Source organism: Narcine bancroftii, chromosome 1 (assembly GCF_036971445.1).
Source record: "Narcine bancroftii isolate sNarBan1 chromosome 1, sNarBan1.hap1, whole genome shotgun sequence".
Lineage (NCBI taxonomy): Eukaryota > Metazoa > Chordata > Chondrichthyes > Torpediniformes > Narcinidae > Narcine > Narcine bancroftii.
In genome coordinates, this window is record NC_091469.1 from 174,810,100 (window position 1) to 174,834,556 (window position 24,457).

A 24,457-nucleotide genomic window follows, 5' to 3' on the forward strand; every position below is an offset into this window, starting at 1 on the left:
TCCCCATATCTGATTCCCCGCCTCTGTTTCCCCGCCTCTGATTCCCCGCCTCTGTTTCCCCATATCTGATTCCCCGCCTCTGATTCCCAACTATGATTCCCCGCCTCTGATTCCCCAGCTCTGATTCCCTGCCTCTGATTCCCTGCGTTCTATTCCCTGCCTCTGATTCCCCGCCTGTGATTCCCCATCACTGATTCACCACCTCTGATTCCCCACATCTGATTCCCCATATCTAATTCCCCGCCTCTGTTTGCCCGCCTCTGATTCCCCGCCTCTGTTTCCCCATATCTGATTCCCCGTCGCTGAATCCCCGCCTCTGATTCCCCGCCTCTGATTCCCTGCTTCTGATTCCCAACCTCTGATTCCCCACCTCTGATTCCCCATATCTGATTCCCCGCCTCTGTTTCCCCGCCTCTGATTCCCCGCCTCTGATTCCCCAACTCTGAATCCCTGCCTCTGATTCCCCAGCTCTGATTCCACGCCTCTGATTCCCCGTGTTTGATTCCCTGCCTCTGATTCCCTGCCCTGATTCCCCATCTCTGATTCACCGCCTTTAATTCGCCACCTCTGATTCCCCATATCTGATTCCCCTCCTCTGTTTCCCCGCCTCTGATTCCCAACCTCTGATTCCACACCTCTGATTCCCCATATCTAATTCCCCGCCTCTGTTTGCCCACCTCTGATTCCCCGCCTCTGTTTCCCCATATCTGATTCCCCGTCTCTGAATCCCCAACTCTGATTCCCTGCCTCTGATTCCCCAGCTCTGATTCCCCGCCTTTGATTCCCCCCGTCTGATTCCCAGCCTCTGAATCCCCGTGTCTGATTTCCTGCCTCTGATTCCCCGCCTCTGATTCCCCATCTCTGATTCACCGCCTATGATTCCCCACCTCTGATTCCCCATCTCTGATACCGCACATCCGATTCCCTGCCTCTGATTCCCCAACTCTGATTCCCCGCCTCTGATTCCCCATCTCTGATTCCCCACCTCTGATTCCCCATATCTGATTCCCATCCTCTGATTGCCCACCTCTGATTCCCCGCCTCTGATTTGCCAGCTATGATTCCCCGCCTCTGATTCCCCGCATCTGATTCCCTGCCACTGATTCCCCGCCTCTGATTCCCCATCTCTGATTCCCCGCCTGTGATTCCCCAGCTCTGATTCCCCGCCTCTGATTCCCCAGCTCTGATTCCCAGCCTCCGATTCCCCGTGTTTGATCCCCTGCCTCTGATTACCTTCCTCTGATTCCCGGCCACTGATACCCCGCTTCTGATTCTGATTCCCTGCCTCTGATTCCCCATCTCTGATTCACCACATCTAATTCCCTGCCTCTGATTCCACGCCCCTGATTCCCCACCTCTGATTCCCCATATCTGAATCCCCGCCTCTGTTTCCACGCCTCTGATTCCCTGCCTCTGATTCCCAACCTCTGATTCCCAACCCCTGATTCCCCATATCTGATTCCCCGCCTCTGTTTCTCTGCCTCTGATTCCCCGCCCCTGTTTCCCCATATCCGATTCCCCGCCTCTGATTCCCCAACTCTGATTCCCCGCCTATGATTCCCCAGCTCTGATTCCCCGCCTCTGATTCCCCGTGTTTGATTCCCTGCCTCTGATTCCCCGCCTCTGATTCCCCATCTCTGATTCACCGCCTTTGATTCGCCACCTCTGATTCCCCATAACTGATTCCCCACCTCTGTTACCCCGCCTCTGATTCCCCGCCACTGATTCCCCATATATCATTCCCCGCCTCTGAATCCCCATCTCTGATTCCCGGACTCTGATTCCCCACCTCTGATTCCCGGCCTCTTATTCCCGGCATCTGAATCCCGGCCTCTGATTCCCGGCCTCTGATTCCCCGCTTCTGATTCTGATTCCCTGCCTCTGATTCCCCATCTCTGATTCCGCACATCTGATTCCCTGCCTCTGATTCCCCACCTCTGATTCCCCATATCTGATTCCTCGCCTCTGTTTCCCCGCCTCTGATTCCCCGCCTCTGTTTCCCCATATCTAATTCCCCACCTCAGATGCCCCAACTCTGATACCCCGCCTCTGATTCCCCAGCTCTGATTCCCCGCCTCTGATTCCCCGCATCCGATTCCCCGTATCTGATTCCCCGCCTCTGTTTCCCCGCCTTTGATTCCCCGCCTCTGTTTCCCCATATCTGATTCCCCGCCTCTGATTCCCAACTATGATTCCCCGCCTCTGATTCCCCAGCTCTGATTCCCCGCCTCTGATTCCCCGCGTTCTATTCCCTGCCTCTGATTCCCCGCCTGTGATTCCCCATCTCTGATTCACCACCTCTGATTCCCCACCTCTGATTCCCCATATCTAATTCCCCGCCTCTGTTTGCCCGCCTCTGATTCCCCGCCTCTGTTTCCCCATATCTGATTCCCCGTGTCTGATTCCCTGCCTCTGATTCCCCGCCTCTGATTCCCCGCCTCTGATTCCCTTCCACTGATTCCCTGCCCCTGATACCCCACCTCTGATTCCCCATATCTGATTCCCTGCCTCTGTTTCCCCGCCTCTGATTCCCCGCTTCTGATTCCCCATATCTGATTCCCCGCCTCTGATTCCCCAACTCTGATTCCCCGCCTCTGATTCCCCAGCTCTGAATCCCCGCCTCTGATTCCCCGCGTCTGTTTCCCCGCCTCTGATTCCCTGCCTCTGTTTCCCCATATCTAAGTCCCCGACTCTGATTCCCCAACTCTGATTCCCCACCTCTGATTCCCCAGCTCTGATTCCCCGCCTCTGATTCCCCGCATCTGATTCCCTGCATCTGATTCCCAGCCTCTGATTCCCTGCCTCTGATTCCCAACCTCTGATTCCCCACCTCTGATTCCCCATATCTGATTCCCCGCCTCTGTTTCCCCGCCTCTGATTCCCCGCCTCTGTTTCCCCATATCTGATTCCCGGCCTCTGATTCTCCGCCTCTGATTCCCCGCCTCTGATTCCCTGCCTCTGATTCCCCATCTCTGATTCCGCACATCGGATTCCCTGCCTCTGATTCCCCGCCTCTGATTCCCCGCCTCTGATTCCCTGCTTCTGATTCCCAACCTCTGATTCCCCACCTCTGATTCCACATATCTGATTCCCCGCCTCTGTTTCCCCGCCTCTGATTCCCCGCCTCTGATTCCCCAACTCTGAATCCCCGCCTCTGATTCCCCAGCTCTGATTCCCCGCCTCTGATTCCCCGCATCTGATTCCCTGCCTCTGATTCCCCGCCTCTGATTCCCCGCCTCTGATTCCCAGCATCTGATTCCGGCCTTTGATTCCCGGCCTCTGATTCCCTGCTTCTGATTCTGATTTCCTGCCTCTGATTCCCCATCTCTGATTCCGCACATCTGATTCCTTGCCTCTGATTCCCCACCTCTGATTCCCCATATCTGATTCCCCACCTGGGTTTCCCCGCCTCTGATTCCCCGCCTCTGTTTCCCAATATCTAAGTCCGCGCCTCTGATTCCGCAAATCTGATTCCCCACCTCTGATTCCCCAGCTCTGATTCCCCGCCTCTGATTCCCCGCATCTGATTCCCTGCATCTGATTCCAAGCCTCTGATTCCCTGCCTCTGATTCCCAACCTCTGATTCCCCACCTCTGATTCCCCATATCTGATTCCCCGCCTCTGTTTCCCCGCCTCGGATTCCCCGCCTCTGTTTCCCAATATCTGATTCCCGGCCTCTGATTCCCTGCCTCTGATTCCCCGCCTCTGATTCCCTGCCTCTGATTCCCCATCTCCGATTCCGCACATCTGATTCCCTTCCTCTTATTCCCCGCCTCTGATTTTCCGCCTCTGATTCCCTGCCTCTGATTCCCAACCTCGGATTCCCCACCTCTGATTCCCCATATCTGATTCCCCGCCTCTGTTTCCCCGCCTCTGATTCCCCGCCTCTGATTCCCAACTCTGATTCCCCGCCTCTGATTCCCCAGCTCTGATTCCCCGTGTTTGATTCCCTGCCTCTGATTCCCTGCCCTGATTCCCCATCTCTGTTTCACCGCCTTTGATTCGCCACCTCTGATTCCCCATATCTGATTCCCCGCCTCTGTTTCCCCGACTCTGATTCCCTGCCTCTGATTCCCAACCTCTGATTCCACACCTCTGATTCCCCATATCTGATTCCCCGCCTCTGATTCCCCAACTCTGATTCCCCGCCTCTGATTCCCCAGCTCTGATTCCCCGACTCTGATTCCCGGCATCCGATTCCCTGCCACTGATTCCCCATCTCTGATTCCCTGCCTCTGATTCCCCGTGTCTGATTCCCTGCCTTTGATTCCCCGCCTCTGATTCCCCGCCTCTGATTCCCTGCCACTGATTCCCTGCCCCTGATTCCCCACCTCTGATTCCCCACATCTGATTCCCCGCCTCTGTTTCCCCGCCTCTGATTCCCCGCCTCTGATTCCCCATATCTGATTCCCTGCCTCTGATTCCCCAACTCTGATTCCCCACCTCTGATTCCCTAGCTCTGAATCCCCGCCTCTGATTCACCGCGTCTGATTCCCTGCCTCTGATTCCCCGCCTTGATTCCCCATCTCTGATTCACAACCTCTGATTCCCCACCTCTGATTCCCTATATTTGATACCCCGCCTCTGTTTCCCCGCCTCTGATTCCCCGCCTCTGATTCCCCATATCTGATTCCCCGCCTCTGATTGCCCACCTCTGATTCCCAGCCTCTGATTCGCCAGCTCTGATTCCCCGCCTCTGATTCCCCGCATCTGATTCCCTGCCTCTGATTCCCCGCCTCTGATTCCCCATCTCTGATTCACCGCCTTTGATTCGCCACCTCTGATTCCCCATATCTGATTCCCCACCTCTGATTCCCGGCCTCTTATTCCCAGCATCTGATTCCCGGCCTCTGATTCCCGGCCTCTGATTCCCCGCTTCTGATTCTGATTCCCTGCCTCTTATTCCCCATCTCTTATTCCGCACATCTGATTCCCTGCCTCTGATTCCCCACCTCTGATTCCCCATATCTGATTCCCCGCCTCTGTTTCCCTGCCTCTGATTCCCCGCCTCTGTTTCCCTATATCTAATTCCCCACCTCTGATGCCCCAACACTGATTCCCCGCCTCTGATTCCCCAGCTCTGATTCCCCGCCTCTGATTCCCTGCATCCGATTCCCCATATCTGATTCCCCGCCTCTGTTTCACCGCCTCTGATTCCCCGCCTCTGTTTCCCCATATCTGATTCCCGCCTCTGATTCCCAACTATGAAACCCCTCCTCTGATTCCCCAGCTCTGATTCCCTGCCTCTGATTCCCCGCGTTCTATTCCCTGCCTCTGATTCCACGCCTCTGATTCTCCATATCTCATTCCCCGCCTCTGAATCCCCATCTCTGATTCCCGGACTCTGATTCCCCACCTCTGATTCCCGGCCTCTTATTCCCAGCATCTGATTCCCGGCCTCTGATTCCCGGCCTCTGATTCCCCGCTTCTGATTCTGATTCCCTGCCTCTGATTCCCCATCTCTGATTCCCCGCCTCTGATTCCCCAGCTCTGATTCCCCGACTCTGATTCCCGGCATCCGATTCCCTGCCACTGATTCCCCATCTCTGATTCCCTGCCTCTGATTCCCCGTGTCTGATTCCCTGCCTTTGATTCCCCGCCTCTGATTCCCCGCCTCTGATTCCCTGCCACTGATTCCCTGCCCCTGATTCCCCACCTCTGATTCCCCACATCTGATTCCCCGCCTCTGTTTCCCCGCCTCTGATTCCCCGCCTCTGATTCCCCATATCTGATTCCCTGCCTCTGATTCCCCAACTCTGATTCCCCACCTCTGATTCCCTAGCTCTGAATCCCCGCCTCTGATTCACTGCGTCTGATTCCCTGCCTCTGATTCCCCGCCTTGATTCCCCATCTCTGATTCACAACCTCTGATTCCCCACCTCTGATTCCCTATATTTGATTCCCCGCCTCTGTTTCCCCGCCTCTGATTCTCCGCCTCTGATTCCCCATATCTGATTCCCCGCCTCTGATTGCCCACCTCTGATTCCCAGCCTCTGATTCGCCAGCTCTGATTCCCCGCCTCTGATTCCCCGCATCTGATTCCCTGCCTCTGATTCCCCGCCTCTGATTCCCCATCTCTGATTCACCGCCTTTGATTCGCCACCTCTGATTCCCCATATCTGATTCCCCACCTCTGATTCCCGGCCTCTTATTCCCAGCATCTGATTCCCGGCCTCTGATTCCCGGCCTCTGATTCCCCGCTTCTGATTCTGATTCCCTGCCTCTTATTCCCCATCTCTTATTCCGCACATCTGATTCCCTGCCTCTGATTCCCCACCTCTGATTCCCCATATCTGATTCCCCGCCTCTGTTTCCCTGCCTCTGATTCCCCGCCTCTGTTTCCCTATATCTAATTCCCCACCTCTGATGCCCCAACACTGATTCCCCGCCTCTGATTCCCCAGCTCTGATTCCCCGCCTCTGATTCCCTGCATCCGATTCCCCATATCTGATTCCCCGCCTCTGTTTCACCGCCTCTGATTCCCCGCCTCTGTTTCCCCATATCTGATTCCCGCCTCTGATTCCCAACTATGAAACCCCTCCTCTGATTCCCCAGCTCTGATTCCCTGCCTCTGATTCCCCGCGTTCTATTCCCTGCCTCTGATTCCCCGCCTCTGATTCTCCATATCTCATTCCCCGCCTCTGAATCCCCATCTCTGATTCCCGGACTCTGATTCCCCACCTCTGATTCCCGGCCTCTTATTCCCAGCATCTGATTCCCGGCCTCTGATTCCCGGACTCTGATTCCCCGCTTCTGATTCTGATTCCCTGCCTCTGATTCCCCATCTCTGATTCCGCACATCTGATTCCCTGCCTCTGATTCCCCACCTCTGATTCCCCATATCTGATTCCCCGCCTCTGTTTCCCCGCCTCTGATTCCCCGCCTCTGTTTCCCTATATCTAATTCCCCACCTCTGATGCCCCAACTCTGATTCCCCGCCTCTGATTCCCCAGCTCTGATTCCCCGCCTCTGATTCCCCGCATCCGATTCCCCATATCTGATTCACCGCCTCTGTTTCCCCGCCTCTGATTCCCCGCCTCTGTTTCCCCATATCTGATTCCCCGCCTCTGATTCCCAACTATGATTCCCCGCCTCTGATTCCCCAGCTCTGATTCCCTGCCTCTGATTCCCTGCGTTCTATTCCCTGCCTCTGATTCCCCGCCTGTGATTCCCCATCACTGATTCACCACCTCTGATTCCCCACATCTGATTCCCCATATCTAATTCCCCGCCTCTGTTTGCCCGCCTCTGATTCCCCGCCTCTGTTTCCCCATATCTGATTCCCCGTCTCTGAATCCCCAACTCTGATTCCCTGCCTCTGATTCCCCAGCTCTGATTCCCCGCCTTTGATTCCCCCCGTCTGATTCCCAGCCTCTGAATCCCCGTGTCTGATTTCCTGCCTCTGATTCCCCGCCTCTGATTCCCCATCTCTGATTCACCGCCTCTGATTCCCCACCTCTGATTCCCCATCTCTGATTCCGCACATCCGATTCCCTGCCTCTGATTCCCCAACTCTGATTCCCCGCCTCTGATTCCCCATCTCTGATTCCCCACCTCTGATTCCCCGTGTCTGATTCCCTGCCTCTGATTCCCCGCCTCTGAATACCAGCCTCTGATTCCCCATATCTGATTCCCCGCCTCTGATTCCCTGCCTCTGATTCCCCAGCTCTGATTCCCCGCCTTTGATTCCCCCCGTCTGATTCCCACCCTCTGAATCCCGGTGTCTGATTTCCTGCCTCTGATTCCCCGCCTCTGATTCCCCATCTCTGATTCACCGCCTCTGATTCCCCATCTCTGATTCCCCACCTCTGATTCCCCGTGTCTGATTCCCCGTGTCTGATTCCCTGCCTCTGATTCCACGCCTCTGATTCCCCATATCTGATACCCTGCCACTGATTCCCCGCCTCTGATTCCCCATCTCTGATTCACCACCTCTGATTCCCGGCCTCTGATTGCCCACCTCTGATTCCCCGCCTCTGATTCGCCAGCTATGATTCCCCCCCTCTGATTCCCCGCGTCTGATTCCCCGCCTCTGATTCCCCAACTCTAATACCCCGCCTCTGATTCCCCAGCTCTGATTCCCCTCCTCTGATTCCCCGCATCTGAATCCCTGCCTCTGATTCCCCGCCTCTGATTCCAGGCCTCTGATTCCCAACCTCTGATTCCCCACATCTGATTCCCAATATCTGATTCCCCGCCTCTGTTTCACCGCCTCTGATTCCCCGCCTCTGTTTCCCCATATCTGATTCCCCGCCTCTGATTCCCCAACTCTGATTCCCCGCCTGTGATTCCCCAGCTCTGATTCCCCGCCTCTGATTCCCCATATCTGATTCCCATCCTCTGATTGCCCACCTCTGATTCCCCGCCTCTGATTCGCCAGCTATGATTCCCCGCCTCTGATTCCCCGCATCTGATTCCCTGCCTCTGATTCCCCGCCTCTGATTCCCCATCTCTGATTCCCCGCCTGTGATTCCCCAGCTCTGATTCCCCGCCTCTGATTCCCCAGCTCTGATTCCCAGCCTCTGATTCCGCGTGTTTGATCCCTAGCCTCTGATTACCTTCCAATGATTCCCGGCCACTGATACCCCGCTTCTGATTCTGATTCCCTGCCTCTGATTCCCCATCTCTGATTCACCACATCTAATTCCCTGCCTCTGATTCCACGCCCCTGATTCCCCACCTCTGATTCCCCATATCTGAATCCCCGCCTCTGTTTCCACGCCTCTGATTCCCTGCCTCTGATTCCCAACCTCTGATTCCCCACCCCTGATTCCCCATATCTGATTCCCCGCCTCTGTTTCTCTGCCTCTGATTCCCCGCCCCTGTTTCCCCATATCTGATTCCCCGCCTCTGATTCCCCAACTCTGATTCCCCGCCTCTGATTCCCCAGCTCTGATTCCCCGCCTCTGATTCCCCGTGTTTGATTCCCTGCCTCTGATTCCCCGCCTCTGATTCCCCATCTCTGATTCACCGCCTTTGATTCGCCACCTCTGATTCCCCATATCTGATTCCCCACCTCTGTTACCCCGCCTCTGATTCCCCGCCTCTGATTCCCCATATATCATTCCCCGCCTCTGAATCCCCATCTCTGATTCCCGGACTCTGATTCCCCACCTCTGATTCCCGGCCTCTTATTCCCGGCATCTGAATCCCGGCCTCTGATTCCCGGCCTCTGATTCCCCGCTTCTGATTCTGATTCCCTGCCTCTGATTCCCCATCTCTGATTCCGCACATCTGATTCCCTGCCTCTGATTCCCCACCTCTGATTCCCCATATCTGATTCCTCGCCTCTGTTTCCCCGCCTCTGATTCCCCGCCTCTGTTTCCCCATATCTAATTCCCCACCTCAGATGCCCCAACTCTGATTCCCCGCCTCTGATTCCCCGCATCCGATTCCCCGTATCTGATTCCCCGCCTCTGTTTCCCCGCCTTTGATTCCCCGCCTCTGTTTCCCCATATCTGATTCCCCGCCTCTGATTCCCAACTATGATTCCCCGCCTCTGATTCCCCAGCTCTGATTCCCCGCCTCTGATTCCCCGCGTTCTATTCCCTGCCTCTGATTCCCCGCCTGTGATTCCCCATCTCTGATTCACCACCTCTGATTCCCCACCTCTGATTCCCCATATCTAATTCCCCGCCTCTGTTTGCCCGCCTCTGATTCCCCGCCTCTGTTTCCCCATATCTGATTCCCCGTGTCTGATTCCCTGCCTCTGATTCCCCGCCTCTGATTCCCCGCCTCTGATTCCCTGCCACTGATTCCCTGCCCCTGATACCCCACCTCTGATTCCCCATATCTGATTCCCTGCCTCTGTTTCCCCGCCTCTGATTCCCCGCCTCTGATTCCCCGCCTCTGATTCCCCGCCTCTGATTCCCCAACTCTGATTCCCCGCCTCTGATTCCCCAGCTCTGAATCCCCGCCTCTGATTCCCCGCGTCTGTTTCCCCGCCTCTGATTCCCCGCCTCTGTTTCCCCATATCTAAGTCCCCGACTCTGATTCCCCAACTCTGATTCCCCACCTCTGATTCCCCAGCTCTGATTCCCCGCCTCTGATTCCCCGCATCTGATTCCCTGCATCTGATTCCCAGCCTCTGATTCCCTGCCTCTGATTCCCAACCTCTGATTCCCCACCTCTGATTCCCCATATCTGATTCCCCGCCTCTCTTTCCCCGCCTCTGATTCCCCGCCTCTGTTTCCCCATATCTGATTCCCGGCCTCTGATTCTCCGCCTCTGATTCCCCGCCTCTGATTCCCTGCCTCTGATTCCCCATCTCCGATTCCGCACATCGGATTCCCTGCCTCTGATTCCCCGCCTCTGATTCCCCGCCTCTGATTCCCTGCTTCTGATTCCCAACCTCTGATTCCCCACCTCTGATTCCACATATCTGATTCCCCGCCTCTGTTTCCCCGCCTCTGATTCCCCGCCTCTGATTCCCCAACTCTGAATCCCCGCCTCTGATTCCCCAGCTCTGATTCCCCGCCTCTGATTCCCCGCATCTGATTCCCTGCCTCTGATTCCCCGCCGCTGATTCCAGGCCTCTGATTCCCAGCATCTGATTCCGGCCTTTGATTCCCGGCCTCTGATTCCCTGCTTCTGATTCTGATTTCCTGCCTCTGATTCCCCATCTCTGATTCCGCACATCTGATTCCTTGCCTCTGATTCCCCACCTCTGATTCCCCATATCTGATTCCCCACCTGGGTTTCCCCGCCTCTGATTCCCCGCCTCTGTTTCCCAATATCTAAGTCCCCGCCTCTGATTCCCCAAATCTGATTCCCCACCTCTGATTCCCCAGCTCTGATTCCCCGCCTCTGATTCCCCGCATCTGATTCCCTGCATCTGATTCCAAGCCTCTGATTCTCTGCCTCTGATTCCCAACCTCTGATTCCCCACCTCTGATTCCCCATATCTGATTCCCCGCCTCTGTTTCCCCGCCTCGGATTCCCCGCCTCTGTTTCCCCATATCTGATTCCCGGCCTCTGATTCCCTGCCTCTGATTCCCCGCCTCTGATTCCCTGCCTCTGATTCCCCATCTCCGATTCCGCACATCTGATTCCCTTCCTCTGATTCCCCGCCTCTGATTTTCCGCCTCTGATTCCCTGCCTCTGATTCCCAACCTCGGATTCCCCACCTCTGATTCCCCATATCTGATTCCCCGCCTCTGTTTCCCCGCCTCTGATTCCCCGCCTCTGATTCCCAACTCTGATTCCCCGCCTCTGATTCCCCAGCTCTGATTCCCCGTGTTTGATTCCCTGCCTCTGATTCCCTGCCCTGATTCCCCATCTCTGTTTCACCGCCTTTGATTCGCCACCTCTGATTCCCCATATCTGATTCCCCGCCTCTGTTTCCCCGACTCTGATTCCCTGCCTCTGATTCCCAACCTCTGATTCCACACCTCTGATTCCCCATATCTGATTCCCCGCCTCTATTTCCCCATATCTGATTCCCCGCCTCTGATTCCCCAACTCTGATTCCCCGCCTCTGATTCCCCAGCTCTGATTCCCCGACTCTGATTCCCGGCATCCGATTCCCTGCCTCTGATTCCCCGCCTCTGATTCCCCATCTCTGATTCCCTGCCTCTGATTCCCCGTGTCTGATTCCCTGCCTTTGATTCCCCGCCTCTGATTCCCCGCCTCTGATTCCCTCCCACTGATTCCCTGCCCCTGATTCCCCACCTCTGATTCCCCACATCTGATTCCCCGCCTCTGTTTCCCCGCCTCTGATTCCCCGCCTCTGATTCCCCATATCTGATTCCCTGCCTCTGATTCCCCAACTCTGATTCCCCGCCTCTGATTCCCCAGCTCTGAATCCCCGCCTCTGATTCACCGCGTCTGATTCCCTGCCTCTGATTCCCCGCCTTGATTCCCCATCTCTGATTCACAACCTCTGATTCCCCACCTCTGATTCCCTATATTTGATTCCCCGCCTCTGTTTCCCCGCCTCTGATTCCCCGCCTCTGATTGCCCACCTCTGATTCCCAGCCTCTGATTCGCCAGCTCTGATTCCCCGCCTCTGATTCCCCGCATCTGATTCCCTGCCTCTGATTCCCCGCCTCTGATTCCCCATCTCTGATTCACCGCCTTTGATTCGCCACCTCTGATTCCCCATATCTGATTCCCCACCTCTGATTCCCGGCCTCTTATTCCCAGCATCTGATTACCGGCCTCTGATTCCCGGCCTCTGATTCCCCGCTTCTGATTCTGATTCCCTGCCTCTTATTCCCCATCTCTGATTCCGCACATCTGATTCCCTGCCTCTGATTCCCCACCTCTGATTCCCCATATCTGATTCCCCGCCTCTGTTTCCCCGCCTCTGATTCCCCGCCTCTGTTTCCCTATATCTAATTCCCCACCTCTGATGCCCCAACTCTGATTCCCCGCCTTTGATTCCCCAGCTCTGATTCCCCGCCTCTGATTCCCTGCATCCGATTCCCCATATCTTATTCCCCGCCTCTGTTTCACCGCCTCTGATTCCCCGCCTCTGTTTCCCCATATCTGATTCCCGCCTCTGATTCCCAACTATGAATCCCCTCCTCTGATTCCCCAGCTCTGATTCCCTGCCTCTGATTCCCCGCGTTCTATTCCCTGCCTCTGATTCCCCGCCTGTGATTCCCCATCACTGATTCACCACCTCTGATTCCCTACCTCTGATTCCCCATATCTAATTCCCCGCCTCTGTTTGCCCGCCTCTGATTCCCCGCCTCTGTTTCCCCATATCTGATTCCCCGCCTCTGAATCCCCAACTCTGATTCCCTGCCTCAGATTCCCAAGCTCTGATTCCCCGCCTTTGATTCCCCCCGTCTGATTCCCAGCCTCTGAATCCCCGTGTCTGATTTCCTGCCTCTGATTCCCCGCCTCTGATTCCCCATCTCTGATTCACCGCCTCTGATTCCCCACCTCTGATTCCCCCTCTCTGATTCCGCACATCCAATTCCCTGCCTCTGATTCCCGATATCTGATTCCCCGCCTCTGATTCCCCAACTCTGATTCCCCGCTTCTGGTTCCCCAGCTCTGAATCCCCGCCTCTGATTCCCCGCGTCTGATTCCCTGCCTCTGATTCCCCGCCTCTGATTACCCATCTGTGATTCACGACCTCTGATGCCCCACCTCTGATTCCCCATATCTGATTCCCTGCCTCTGTTTCCCCGCCTCTGATTCCCCACCTCTGTTTCCCCATATCTGAATCCCCGCCTCTGATTCCCCAACTCTAATACCCCGCCTCTGATTCCCCAGCTCTGATTTCCCGCCTCTGATTCCCCGCATCTGATTCCCTGCCTCTGATTCCCCGCCTCTGATTCCAGGCCTCTGATTCCCAGCATCTGATTCCGGCCTCTGATTCCCGGCCTCTGATTCCTGGCCTCTGATTCCCTGCTTCTTATTCTGATTCCCTGCCTCTGATTCCCCATCTCTGATTCCGCACATCTGATTCCCTGCCTCTGATTCCCCACCTCTGATTCCCCATATCTGATTCCCCGCCTCTGTTTCCCCGCCTCAGATTCCCCGCGTCTGATTCCCTGCCTCTGATTCCCCGCCTCTGATTCCCTGCCTCTTATTCCCGATATCTGATTCCCCGCCTCTGATTCCCCAACTCTGATTCCCCGCTTCTGATTCCCCAGCTCTGAATCCCCGCCTCTGATTCCCCGCGTCTGATTCCCTGCCTCTGATTCCCCGCCTCTGATTACCCATCTGTGATTCACGACCTCTGATGCCCCACCTCTGATTCCCCATATCTGATTCCCTGCCTCTGTTTCCCCGCCTCTGATTCCCCACCTCTGTTTCCCCATATCTGATTCCCCGCCTCTGATTCCCCAACTCTAATACCCCGCCTCTGATTCCCCAGCTCTGATTCCCCGCCTCTGATTCCCCGCATCTGATTCCCTGCCTCTGATTCCCCGCCTTTGATTCCAGGCCTCTGATTCCCAGCATCAGATTCCGGCCTCTGATTCCCGGCCTCTGATTCCCTGCTTCTTATTCTGATTACCTGCCTCTGATTCCCCATCTCTGATTCCGCACATCTGATTCCCTGCCTCTGATTCCCCACCTCTGATTCCCCATATCTGATTCCCCGCCTCTGTTTCCCCGCCTCTGATTCCCCGCCTCTGTTTCCCAATATCTAAGTCCCCACCTCTGATTCCCCAAATCTGATTCCCCACCTCTGATTCCCCAGCTCTGATTCCCCGCCTCTGATTCCCCACATCTGATACCCTGCATCTGATTCCAAGCCTCTGATTCCCTGCCTCTGATTCCCAACCTCTGATTCCCCACCTCTGATTCCCCATATCTGATTCCCCGCCTCTGTTTCCCCGCCTCGGATTCCCCGCCTCTGTTTCCCCATATCTGATTCCCGGCCTCTGATTCCCCGCCTCTGATTCCCCATATCTGATTCCCTGCCTCTGATTCCCCAACTCTGATTCCCCGCCTCTGATTCCCCAGCTCTGAATCCCCGCCTCTGATTCCCCGCGTCTGATTCCCTGCCTCTGATTCCCCGCCTTGATTCCCCATCTCTGATTCACGACCTCTGATTCCCCACCTCTGATTCCCTATATTTGATTCCCCGCCTCTGTTTCCCCGCCTCTGATTCCCCGCCTCTGATTCCCCATATCTGATTCCCCGCCTCTGAATGCCCACCTCTGATTCCCAGCCTCTGATTCGCCAGCTCTGATTCCCCGCCTCTGATTCCCCGCATCTGATTCCCTGCCTCTGATTCCCCGCCTCTGATTCCCCATCTCTGATTCACCGCCTTTGATTCGCCACCTCTGATTCCCCATATCTGATTCCCCACCTCTGTTTCCCCGCCTCTGATTCCCCGCCTCTGATTCTCCATATCTCATTCCCCGCCTCTGAATCCCCATCTCTGATTCCCGGACTCTGATTCCCCTCCTCTGATTCCCGGCCTCTTATTCCCAGCATCTGATTCCCGGCCTCTGATTCCCGGCCTCTGATTCCCCGCTTCTGATTCCCTGCCTCTGATTCCCCATCTCTGATTCCGCACATCTGATTCCCTGCCTCTGATTCCCCACCTCTGATTCCCCATATCTGATTCCCCGCCTCTGTTTCCCCGCCTCTGATTCCCCGCCTCTGTTTCCCTATATCTAATTCCCCACCTCTGATGCCCCAACTCTGATTCCCCGCCTCTGATACCTCAGCTCTGATTCCCCGCCTCTGATTCCCTGCATCCGATTCCCCATATCTGATTCCCCGCCTCTGTTTCCCCGCCTCTGATTCCCCGCCTCTGTTTCCCCATATCTGATTCCCGCCTCTGATTCCCAACTATGATTCCCCGCCTCTGATTCCCCAGCTCTGATTCCCTGCCTCTGATTCCCCGCGTTCTATTCCCTGCCTCTGATTCCCCGCCTTTGATTCCCCATCACTGATTCACCACCTCTGATTCCCTACCTCTGATTCCCCATATCTAATTCCCCGCCTCTGTTTGCCCGCCTCTGATTCCCCGCCTCTGTTTCCCCATATCTGATTCCCCGCCTCTGATTCCCCAGCTCTGATTCCCCGCCTCTGATTCCCCGCATCTGATTCCCTGCCTCTGATTGCCCACCTCTGATTCCAGGCCTCTGATTCCCAGCATCTGATTCCGGCCTCTGATTCCCGGCCTCTGATTCCCTGCTTCTGATTCTGATTCCCTGCCTCTGATTCCCCATCTCTGATTCCGCACATCTGATTCCCTGCCTCTGATTCCCCACCTCTGATTCCCCATATCTGATTCCCCGCCTCTGTTTCCCCGCCTCTGATTCCCCGCCTCTGTTTCCCAATATCTAAGTCCCCACCTCTGATTCCCCAAATCTGATTCCCCACCTCTGATTCCCCAGCTCTGATTCCCCGCCTCTGATTCCCCGCATCTGATACCCTGCATCTGATTCCAAGCCTCTGATTCCCTGCCTCTGATTCCCAACCTCTGATTCCCCACCTCTGATTCCCCATATCTGATTCCCCGCCTCTGTTTCCCCGCCTCGGATTCCCCGCCTCTGTTTCCCCATATCTGATTCCCGGCCTCTGATTCCCCGCCTCTGATTCCCCATATCTGATTCCCTGCCTCTGATTCCCCAACTCTGATTCCCCGCCTCTGATTCCCCAGCTCTGAATTCCCGCCTCTGATTCCCCGCGTCTGATTCCCTGCCTCTGATTCCCCGCCTTGATTCCCCATCTCTGATTCACAACCTCTGATTCCCCACCTCTGATTCCCTATATTTGATTCCCTGCCTCTGATTCCCCATCTCTGATTCCGCACATCTGATTCCCTGCCTCTGATTCCCCACCTCTGATTCCCCATATCTGATTCCCCGCCTCTGTTTCCCCGCCTCTGATTCCCCGCCTCTGTTTCCCTATATCTAATTCCCCACCTCTGATGCCCCAACTCTGATTCCCCGCCTCTGATACCTCAGCTCTGATTCCCCGCCTCTGATTCCCTGCATCCGATTCCCCATATCTGATTCCCCGCCTCTGTTTCCCCGCCTCTGATTCCCCGCCTCTGTTTCCCCATATCTGATTCCCGCCTCTGATTCCCAACTATGATTCCCCGCCTCTGATTCCCCAGCTCTGATTCCCTGCCTCTGATTCCCCGCGTTCTATTCCCTGCCTCTGATTCCCCGCCTTTGATTCCCCATCACTGATTCACCACCTCTGATTCCCTACCTCTGATTCCCCATATCTAATTCCCCGCCTCTGTTTGCCCGCCTCTGATTCCCCGCCTCTGTTTCCCCATATCTGATTCCCCGCCTCTGTTTCCCCGCCTCGGATTCCCCGCCTCTGTTTCCCCATATCTGATTCCCGGCCTCTGATTCCCCGCCTCTGATTCCCCATATCTGATTCCCGGCCTCTGATTCCCCACCTCTGATTCCCTATATTTGATTCCCTGCCTCTGATTCCCCATCTCTGATTCCGCACCTCTGATTCCCTGCCTCTGATTCCCAACCTCTGATTCCCCACCTCTGATTCCCCATATCTGATTCCCCGCCTCTGTTTCCCCGCCTCGGATTCCCCGCCTCTGTTTCCCCATATCTGATTCCCGGCCTCTGATTCCCCGCCTCTGATTCCCCATATCTGATTCCCTGCCTCTGATTCCCCAACTCTGATTCCCCGCCTCTGATTCCCCAGCTCTGAATCCCCGCCTCTGATTCCCCGCGTCTGATTCCCTGCCTCTGATTCCCCGCCTTGATTCCCCATCTCTGATTCACGACCTCTGATTCCCCACCTCTGATTCCCTATATTTGATTCCCCGCCTCTGTTTCCCCGCCTCTGATTCCCCGCCTCTGATTCCCCATATCTGATTCCCCGCCTCTGAATGCCCACCTCTGATTCCCAGCCTCTGATTCGCCAGCTCTGATTCCCCGCCTCTGATTCCCCGCATCTGATTCCCTGCCTCTGATTCCCCGCCTCTGATTCCCCATCTCTGATTCACCGCCTTTGATTCGCCACCTCTGATTCCCCATATCTGATTCCCCACCTCTGTTTCCCCGCCTCTGATTCCCCGCCTCTGATTCTCCATATCTCATTCCCCGCCTCTGAATCCCCATCTCTGATTCCCGGACTCTGATTCCCCTCCTCTGATTCCCGGCCTCTTATTCCCAGCATCTGATTCCCGGCCTCTGATTCCCGGCCTCTGATTCCCCGCTTCTGATTCCCTGCCTCTGATTCCCCGCCTCTGTTTCCCTATATCTAATTCCCCACCTCTGATGCCCCAACTCTGATTCCCCGCCTCTGATACCTCAGCTCTGATTCCCCGCCTCTGATTCCCTGCATCCGATTCCCCATATCTGATTCCCCGCCTCTGTTTCCCCGCCTCTGATTCCCCGCCTCTGTTTCCCCATATCTGATTCCCGCCTCTGATTCCCAACTATGATTCCCCGCCTCTGATTCCCCAGCTCTGAATCCCCGCCTCTGATTCCCCGCGTCTGATTCCCTGCCTCTGATTCCCCGCCTTGATTCCCCATCTCTGATTCACGACCTCTGATTCCCCACCTCTGATTCCCTATATTTGATTCCCCGCCTCTGTTTCCCCGCCTCTGATTCCCCGCCTCTGATTCCCCATATCTGATTCCCCGCCTCTGAATGCCCACCTCTGATTCCCAGCCTCTGATTCGCCAGCTCTGATTCCCCGCCTCTGATTCCCCGCATCTGATTCCCTGCCTCTGATTCCCCGCCTCTGATTCCCCATCTCTGATTCACCGCCTTTGATTCGCCACCTCTGATTCCCCATATCTGATTCCCCACCTCTGTTTCCCCGCCTCTGATTCCCCGCCTCTGATTCTCCATATCTCATTCCCCGCCTCTGAATCCCCATCTCTGATTCCCGGACTCTGATTCCCCTCCTCTGATTCCCGGCCTCTTATTCCCAGCATCTGATTCCCGGCCTCTGATTCCCGGCCTCTGATTCCCCGCTTCTGATTCCCTGCCTCTGATTCCCCGCCTCTGTTTCCCTATATCTAATTCCCCACCTCTGATGCCCCAACTCTGATTCCCCGCCTCTGATACCTCAGCTCTGATTCCCCGCCTCTGATTCCCTGCATCCGATTCCCCATATCTGATTCCCCGCCTCTGTTTCCCCGCCTCTGATTCCCCGCCTCTGTTTCCCCATATCTGATTCCCGCCTCTGATTCCCAACTATGATTCCCCGCCTCTGATTCCCCAGCTCTGATTCCCTGCCTCTGATTCCCCGCGTTCTATTCCCTGCCTCTGATTCCCCGCCTTTGATTCCCCATCACTGATTCACCACCTCTGATTCCCTACCTCTGATTCCCCATATCTAATTCCCCGCCTCTGTTTGCCCGCCTCTGATTCCCCGCCTCTGATTCTCCATATCTCATTCCCCGCCTCTGAATCCCCATCTCTGATTCCCGGACTCTGATTCCCCTCCTCTGATTCCCGGCCTCTTATTCCCAGCATCTGATTCCCGGCCTCTGATTCCCGGCCTCTGATTCCCCGCTTCTGATTCCCTGCCTCTGATTCCCCGCCTCTGTTTCCCTATATCTAATTCCCCACCTCTGATGCCCCAACTCTGATTCCCCGCCTCTGATACCTCAGCTCTGATTCCCCGCCTCTGATTCCCTGCATCCGATTCCCCATATCTGATTCCCCGCCTCTGTTTCCCCGCCTCTGATTCCCCGCCTCTGTTTCCCCATATCTGATTCCCGCCTCTGATTCCCAACTATGATTCCCCGCCTCTGATTCCCCAGCTCTGATTCCCTGCCTCTGATTCCCCGCGTTCTATTCCCTGCCTCTGATTCCCCGCCTTTGATTCCCCATCACTGATTCACCACCTCTGATTCCCTACCTCTGATTCCCCATATCTAATTCCCCGCCTCTGTTTGCCCGCCTCTGATTCCCCGCCTCTGTTTCCCCATATCTGATTCCCCGCCTCTGTTTCCCTATATCTAATTCCCCACCTCTGATGCCCCAACTCTGATTCCCCGCCTCTGATACCTCAGCTCTGATTCCCCGCCTCTGATTCCCTGCATCCGATTCCCCATATCTGATTCCCCGCCTCTGTTTCCCCGCCTCTGATTCCCCGCCTCTGTTTCCCCATATCTGATTCCCGCCTCTGATTCCCAACTATGATTCCCCGCCTCTGATTCCCCAGCTCTGATTCCCTGCCTCTGATTCCCCGCGTTCTATTCCCTGCCTCTGATTCCCCGCCTTTGATTCCCCATCACTGATTCACCACCTCTGATTCCCTACCTCTGATTCCCCATATCTAATTCCCCGCCTCTGTTTGCCCGCCTCTGATTCCCCGCCTCTGTTTCCCCATATCTGATTCCCCGCCTCTGATTCCCCAGCTCTGATTCCCCGCCTCTGATTCCCCGCATCTGATTCCCTGCCTCTGATTGCCCACCTCTGATTCCAGGCCTCTGATTCCCAGCATCTGATTCCGGCCTCTGATTCCCGGCCTCTGATTCCCTGCTTCTGATTCTGATTCCCTGCCTCTGATTCCCCATCTCTGATTCCGCACATCTGATTCCCTGCCTCTGATTCCCCACCTCTGATTCCCCATCTCTGATTCACCGCCTTTGATTCGCCACCTCTGATTCCCCATATCTGATTCCCCACCTCTGTTTCCCCGCCTCTGATTCCCCGCCTCTGATTCTCCATATCTCATTCCCCGCCTCTGAATCCCCATCTCTGATTCCCGGACTCTGATTCCCCTCCTCTGATTCCCGGCCTCTTATTCCCAGCATCTGATTCCCGGCCTCTGATTCCCGGCCTCTGATTCCCCGCTTCTGATTCCCTGCCTCTGATTCCCCGCCTCTGTTTCCCTATATCTAATTCCCCACCTCTGATGCCCCAACTCTGATTCCCCGCCTCTGATACCTCAGCTCTGATTCCCCGCCTCTGATTCCCTGCATCCGATTCCCCATATCTGATTCCCCGCCTCTGTTTCCCCGCCTCTGATTCCCCGCCTCTGTTTCCCCATATCTGATTCCCGCCTCTGATTCCCAACTATGATTCCCCGCCTCTGATTCCCCAGCTCTGAATCCCCGCCTCTGATTCCCCGCGTCTGATTCCCTGCCTCTGATTCCCCGCCTTGATTCCCCATCTCTGATTCACGACCTCTGATTCCCCACCTCTGATTCCCTATATTTGATTCCCCGCCTCTGTTTCCCCGCCTCTGATTCCCCGCCTCTGATTCCCCATATCTGATTCCCCGCCTCTGAATGCCCACCTCTGATTCCCAGCCTCTGATTCGCCAGCTCTGATTCCCCGCCTCTGATTCCCCGCATCTGATTCCCTGCCTCTGATTCCCCGCCTCTGATTCCCCATCTCTGATTCACCGCCTTTGATTCGCCACCTCTGATTCCCCATATCTGATTCCCCACCTCTGTTTCCCCGCCTCTGATTCCCCGCCTCTGATTCTCCATATCTCATTCCCCGCCTCTGAATCCCCATCTCTGATTCCCGGACTCTGATTCCCCTCCTCTGATTCCCGGCCTCTTATTCCCAGCATCTGATTCCCGGCCTCTGATTCCCGGCCTCTGATTCCCCGCTTCTGATTCCCTGCCTCTGATTCCCCGCCTCTGTTTCCCTATATCTAATTCCCCACCTCTGATGCCCCAACTCTGATTCCCCGCCTCTGATACCTCAGCTCTGATTCCCCGCCTCTGATTCCCTGCATCCGATTCCCCATATCTGATTCCCCGCCTCTGTTTCCCCGCCTCTGATTCCCCGCCTCTGTTTCCCCATATCTGATTCCCGCCTCTGATTCCCAACTATGATTCCCCGCCTCTGATTCCCCAGCTCTGATTCCCTGCCTCTGATTCCCCGCGTTCTATTCCCTGCCTCTGATTCCCCGCCTTTGATTCCCCATCACTGATTCACCACCTCTGATTCCCTACCTCTGATTCCCCATATCTAATTCCCCGCCTCTGTTTGCCCGCCTCTGATTCCCCGCCTCTGTTTCCCCATATCTGATTCCCCGCCTCTGATTCCCCAGCTCTGATTCCCCGCCTCTGATTCCCCGCATCTGATTCCCTGCCTCTGATTGCCCACCTCTGATTCCAGGCCTCTGATTCCCAGCATCTGATTCCGGCCTCTGATTCCCGGCCTCTGATTCCCTGCTTCTGATTCTGATTCCCTGCCTCTGATTCCCCATCTCTGATTCCGCACATCTGATTCCCTGCCTCTGATTCCCCACCTCTGATTCCCCATATCTGATTCCCCGCCTCTGTTTCCCCGCCTCTGATTCCCCGCCTCTGTTTCCCAATATCTAAGTCCCCACCTCTGATTCCCCAAATCTGATTCCCCACCTCTGATTCCCCAGCTCTGATTCCCCGCCTCTGATTCCCCGCATCTGATACCCTGCATCTGATTCCAAGCCTCTGATTCCCTGCCTCTGATTCCCAACCTCTGATTCCCCACCTCTGATTCCCCATATCTGATTCCCCGCCTCTGTTTCCCCGCCTCGGATTCCCCGCCTCTGTTTCCCCATATCTGATTCCCGGCCTCTGATTCCCCGCCTCTGATTCCCCATATCTGATTCCCTGCCTCTGATTCCCCAACTCTGATTCCCCGCCTCTGATTCCCCAGCTCTGAATTCCCGCCTCTGATTCCCCGCGTCTGATTCCCTGCCTCTGATTCCCCGCCTTGATTCCCCATCTCTGATTCACAACCTCTGATTCCCCACCTCTGATTCCCTATATTTGATTCCCTGCCTCTGATTCCCCATCTCTGATTCCGCACATCTGATTCCCTGCCTCTGATTCCCCACCTCTGATTCCCCATATCTGATTCCCCGCCTCTGTTTCCCCGCCTCTGATTCCCCGCCTCTGTTTCCCTATATCTAATTCCCCACCTCTGATGCCCCAACTCTGATTCCCCGCCTCTGATACCTCAGCTCTGATTCCCCGCCTCTGATTCCCTGCATCCGATTCCCCATATCTGATTCCCCGCCTCTGTTTCCCCGCCTCTGATTCCCCGCCTCTGTTTCCCCATATCTGATTCCCGCCTCTGATTCCCAACTATGATTCCCCGCCTCTGATTCCCCAGCTCTGATTCCCTGCCTCTGATTCCCCGCGTTCTATTCCCTGCCTCTGATTCCCCGCCTTTGATTCCCCATCACTGATTCACCACCTCTGATTCCCTACCTCTGATTCCCCATATCTAATTCCCCGCCTCTGTTTGCCCGCCTCTGATTCCCCGCCTCTGTTTCCCCATATCTGATTCCCCGCCTCTGTTTCCCCGCCTCGGATTCCCCGCCTCTGTTTCCCCATATCTGATTCCCGGCCTCTGATTCCCCGCCTCTGATTCCCCATATCTGATTCCCGGCCTCTGATTCCCCACCTCTGATTCCCTATATTTGATTCCCTGCCTCTGATTCCCCATCTCTGATTCCGCACATCTGATTCCCTGCCTCTGATTCCCCACCTCTGATTCCCCATATCTGATTCCCCGCCTCTGTTTCCCCGCCTCTGATTCCCCGCCTCTGTTTCCCTATATCTAATTCCCCACCTCTGATGCCCCAACTCTGATTCCCCGCCTCTGATACCTCAGCTCTGATTCCCCGCCTCTGATTCCCTGCATCCGATTCCCCATATCTGATTCCCCGCCTCTGTTTCCCCGCCTCTGATTCCCCGCCTCTGTTTCCCCATATCTGATTCCCGCCTCTGATTCCCAACTATGATTCCCCGCCTCTGATTCCCCAGCTCTGATTCCCTGCCTCTGATTCCCCGCGTTCTATTCCCTGCCTCTGATTCCCCGCCTTTGATTCCCCATCACTGATTCACCACCTCTGATTCCCTACCTCTGATTCCCCATATCTAATTCCCCGCCTCTGTTTGCCCGCCTCTGATTCCCCGCCTCTGTTTCCCCATATCTGATTCCCCGCCTCTGATTCCCCAGCTCTGATTCCCCGCCTCTGATTCCCCGCATCTGATTCCCTGCCTCTGATTGCCCACCTCTGATTCCAGGCCTCTGATTCCCAGCATCTGATTCCGGCCTCTGATTCCCGGCCTCTGATTCCCTGCTTCTGATTCTGATTCCCTGCCTCTGATTCCCCATCTCTGATTCCGCACATCTGATTCCCTGCCTCTGATTCCCCACCTCTGATTCCCCATATCTGATTCCCCGCCTCTGTTTCCCCGCCTCTGATTCCCCGCCTCTGTTTCCCAATATCTAAGTCCCCACCTCTGATTCCCCAAATCTGATTCCCCACCTCTGATTCCCCAGCTCTGATTCCCCGCCTCTGATTCCCCGCATCTGATACCCTGCATCTGATTCCAAGCCTCTGATTCCCTGCCTCTGATTCCCAACCTCTGATTCCCCACCTCTGATTCCCCATATCTGATTCCCCGCCTCTGTTTCCCCGCCTCGGATTCCCCGCCTCTGTTTCCCCATATCTGATTCCCGGCCTCTGATTCCCCGCCTCTGATTCCCCATATCTGATTCCCTGCCTCTGATTCCCCAACTCTGATTCCCCGCCTCTGATTCCCCAGCTCTGAATTCCCGCCTCTGATTCCCCGCGTCTGATTCCCTGCCTCTGATTCCCCGCCTTGATTCCCCATCTCTGATTCACAACCTCTGATTCCCCACCTCTGATTCCCTATATTTGATTCCCCGCCTCTGTTTCCCCACCTCTGATTCCCCGCCTCTGATTCCCCATATCTGATTCCCCGCCTCTGATTGCCCACCTCTGATTCCCAGCCTCTGATTCGCCAGCTCTGATTCCCCGCCTCTGATTCCCCGCATCTGATTCCCTGCCTCTGATTCCCCGCCTCTGATTCCCCATCTCTGATTCACCGCCTTTGATTCGCCACCTCTGATTCCCCATATCTGATTCCCCACCTCTGTTTCCCCGCCTCTGATTCCCCGCCTCTGATTCTCCATATCTCATTCCCCGCCTCTGAATCCCCATCTCTGATTCCCGGACTCTGATTCCCCTCCTCTGATTCCCGGCCTCTTATTCCCAGCATCTGATTCCCGGCCTCTGATTCCCGGCCTCTGATTCCCCGCTTCTGATTCCCTG